The sequence below is a fragment of the Glycine max genome, chromosome 1 (genome assembly GCF_000004515.6).
Source record: "Glycine max cultivar Williams 82 chromosome 1, Glycine_max_v4.0, whole genome shotgun sequence".
Lineage (NCBI taxonomy): Eukaryota > Viridiplantae > Streptophyta > Magnoliopsida > Fabales > Fabaceae > Glycine > Glycine max.
The window spans coordinates 43,886,752-43,891,390 of NC_016088.4; positions in this window are offsets into that span (position 1 = coordinate 43,886,752).

Consider the following 4,639-nt stretch of genomic DNA (forward strand, 5'->3'; position numbering starts at 1 on the left):
GACAATTAAAGAAAAATATAATGAATGAGACCTTAAATAAATTCTTATTGATATCCTCCTTCATCTTAGAGTAGTGTGAAACTAGAAATAACATAGTTTATGACAAATGAAAACCATTAAAACTCCTTTATCCCTTCATTACATATATAACATGGCATTATTGTGAAGTGTAAATAATATCAAACAAAACTCATTTAATATATGTTTAATAAATATTTAATGTCATTAATTAATTATAATATATTTAATATCATTAATTAATTTTTAATTTTGTTATGATAATTTAAGCTTAAATATGTTTTTGATCCTTATAATATAATGCTTTGAGAAAAGTTAGCGATACTCTCTCGTATCATGTAAAAGACTTTCTTTATGATTTGTTATAATTTATTAGAAATTATCATTTTGATAGGTTTCGCTTATCATTTAATATAACTTAGGAGAGACAAACGTTAAATAAGAGGTGAAACCTACAAAAATGATAATTTTAATAAATTTTAACCAATCAGAACAAGTCTTAAAAAGAAAGTATGAGAGAAAGTGTCACTAACATTTCCCTAATGCTTTTGTTGATTTTATTTTTAATTTTTTTTTGTTAATTTGGTGTTTGTAAAACTTTTTTTAATATATATTTTGACTGGTAGTTTTTTTTTAAGATATATTATTTTGTTTTACTCATTGTAAAATATTGAAGCTTCAAGAGTATTACAGTGAGACTTACATATTAAAATATTCTTATTTTTACTTTTAAACTAGCCTTCTTGTGATGTTTTTTTTATCTCATCATTTTGTAATTTTTTTAGAAAAATTATTTCTTTCACACACACACACACACAAATAATACTCTCCTGTCCTAAAAAATAGTGTCATCTTAAGTTGTTTTACATAAACAAAGAAAATTAAAGCTAATAAAGAGATGAAAAAGTAAGAATTTTATAAATAATTTTTATTATAGTTTTTTAATATAACATTACTTAATACTTTCCACTTGTAACCCTTATAATATTAATGATATAGGCTCAAAACAAAAATTGAATTAATTATGATAAGATTAATTTTGTAAAATTGTTGTTCTCTTTCATTTATTTATTGAATTTTCTTTATCCATATAAAACAACCTAAGATAGTAATTATAATGAGATGAAAGGATTAATATATAATATTTCATTAAGAAACCAAAGTGAAATTTATTAAGAGTATTGGTGGAAAAAGTGATTAATAGTGCAAGGGAAAACTAAGATGTCATTTATTTTGGGATAAGTTTTTTTTTTCAATTGCAATACTTATTTTGGGACTGAGGGAATATTTAATAAAGATAGTAAATATATTATATTCAATAAATGAAATCAAAGTTAATTAATTAATGATATTAAATATATTATAACTAATTAATGACATTAAATATTTTTTAAACATATATTAAATGAGTTTTGTTTGATATTATTTACACTTCACAATAATGTCATGTTATATATGTAATGAAGGGATAAAGGGGTTTGAATGGTTTCTATTTATCATAAACTATGTTATTTCTAGTTTCACACTACTCTAAGATGAAGGAGGATATCAATAAGAATTTATTTAAGTTCTCATTCATTATATTTTTCTTTAATTGTTTTTTGCTATCATATTCACATTGCAACAAATAATAATTCTTTTAATGACATTTACTAAATATAATCCAAATAATTAATTTTAATAGTAATAATAAATGTTATATTTATTACATATAATAAATATAATTTATGTCTATTAAATGTTATATATATTAAAAAATTAACATTTAATAGACATAAATTATATTTATTATATGTAATAAATATAGCATTTAATAACACTATTAAAATTAATTATTTATTTTATTTAATAAATACAATAATTAATGTCATTGAGAAAAATATTTATTTATATATTCACATCAATTCAAATTAAATATTTTATTATTTATTCTTTTCAAGTGTTGCTTTTCTAATATACACCCATTAATTTTTTTGAAATTGTCATTTTTTTAATAAGGAAAAGAATGTTTATAGTAGTATGTTAGCAACTTATACCTTGAGTGTGTTTTAAAATAATTTTAGTTATTACTTGCTAACTTATTGCTAAAAAAAAAGTGACATGGGATTATGTTAGCAAGTTCCTCGAATAAATACTACATGTACACAAATACTATCTTAATAATACTCATAGGGTTGTATCTAGTGAAAATAATACTTTTTTTTTGTTGAAATGTAAATGATACTTATTGGGAGGAAACAAAATATTACAATAATAATAAATATTTCATTAATTTCAAATATATCTAATATATACAAGGGATTTAAACTTGGAAAGACTAAATAATAAAACATTTTTTGTATTTATGTAGTATTTATTTAACAATAAACATTTTATATTTAATAGAATTTATTATAGTATTTCATAAATAGAATAAATGATTGAGTTTAATAGTATTATAAAATGTGATATTTATTAGATATAATAAATATAATATAACTCTATTAAATGTTATATTTTTTTTAATATGTATCTGGGGTACATTTAATGCGTACATAGCTCATACTCATGATATGCTATAATAAATGTAAAATTTGATAAATCTTTTAAATTTAAATATGCATTATGCTTAATAAATAGTTTAATTTATGCCATTTAAGAAAAAAATATATTAGATTATATATTTAAATAAGTACTACATTAATCATATCAACAAGATTTTTTTAATCTAAATGAATGGAAGATATGCATTAAAAGATTTATGATAACTTAAGTATCATGTTCAACTTAATATCACTTGACATGTAAATGATGTTCGTGTATGATGATAAAAAAAATGATGTTTGTGTATATGACAAGGAAACAATCATCATCATTATAGATGGAGAGAGATATATAAAATTTACATTTTTTATTATTTTAAAAAATAAGTTTATAAAACATATTTTAAAATTTCCAAATAGAAAAAGTAAAATAGACTTGAACACAAATATTAGTGTAGTATTTAGTGTTATTAAAATATTATATATATAAATAAATAAATATTTTTTCCTTATATAGTATTTTATATAGTATTATTTATTGAATTTATTAAATAGAATATATAATACCCACCGTAATCTTGATAAATATTAAAATTATAAAATATAATATATTTATCAAAATTTAATTAATAAAATATATGTTTATTAAATATATGACATTTCTATATTAATCTATGTTTATAGAAAACATATGAAAATAAAAGTAATTATGGTAAAATTTAATATTTAATACCACTATATAAATCTCTCTCTCTCTCTCTCTCTCTCTCTCTCTCTCTCTATATATATATATATATATATATATATATATATATATTGGAAATTTTAGTATTTATATTATTGTTAAAAAAATTAGTATGAAATTATATATGATAGTGCAGATTTTTAGTTTATGTAAAATGAATATTTTAATTTTGATTCTTGTAAAATATTTTTTTCATCCCTTCAAAACCAAAAAAAAAAACTACTTTTGTTCTCTTCCATTCATCTTAAAATCTATAAATAACATTTATTTTAGGGATCTAGAAATAATTTTAGAAATCAAGAAGATAAACATATATATTTAATATATATTTAATTACTTTTAATTCTTTATTTTAAGGAATTAGTCTACCCCTCAGAAATCAAGAAGATAAACATATATATTTAATTACTTTTAATTCTTTATTTTAAGGGTGGTTCCGTTAACTTTTCAAAGTCAACAAATTGTGTTTTCCTTAAATTTCATGAAACGGTTCAATAAAAGTAGTTTCTTTCATTTATATTAATATGAGAAAGATCAATACAAAGCGTCAAACTCACTATATATAGAGCGAGACTTGTCTCAAGTATCCATAACCTTCTATTCTCGTTTTAGTTTGTCATGGATAGTGCTGTATTGTTTAACTTTCTTCTAAATAACCGAGAATGCCCTGTTCCTTTTCCATGGCAAGCAATTATTGATATTCAGGTACCTCTATCACTATCTCTAACATGTATAACATAACAAACGTATACTTTTCCTATTAGTTAAAAAAATTATTTTGTATTTTTTTATTTTAATTTGTTGTTCTTGATCTGGTCACAGAAGAACCTTGTTTACTACCGCAACAATGAGACTGGATTTGTGATATTCGATTTTAGGCCCCTGGTCGATCTTGGAGGAGGTGTTTTCTTTGAAAATACTATTGGATCAAGGTTCATAGACCAAGAAGTTCTTCACGAAATAAGCAACCTTCAAGATTTTCAAAACATTCCAAGACTTTTTCTGTTCTCTACTAGCTGCAGTGGCGTAACTTTTTATGGCATTGTAGAACAACCAGTAATTCGATGCCCTCTATGTGATCGTATAAGTAGGTGGATTCCATGATTTTATCATCGACTTAATATGTGAGAATCAAAGAAATCTTATTTGGATGAATTGCCATCATTTTCTGTATTTTGTTGTCCTTGTTAATTTTGTTTTCTCGTCTTGTAACTTTTTATTGGGAAGAAATGAAATGTCCATATTAAATCATCTAAATTTATTTTGAGGTTGGATATTTATTTTGTACGTTCTAATAATGAGTATTTATTGTTTATTTAGATGCTTCCGTCATCTTTCAATAGAATTTATTGTA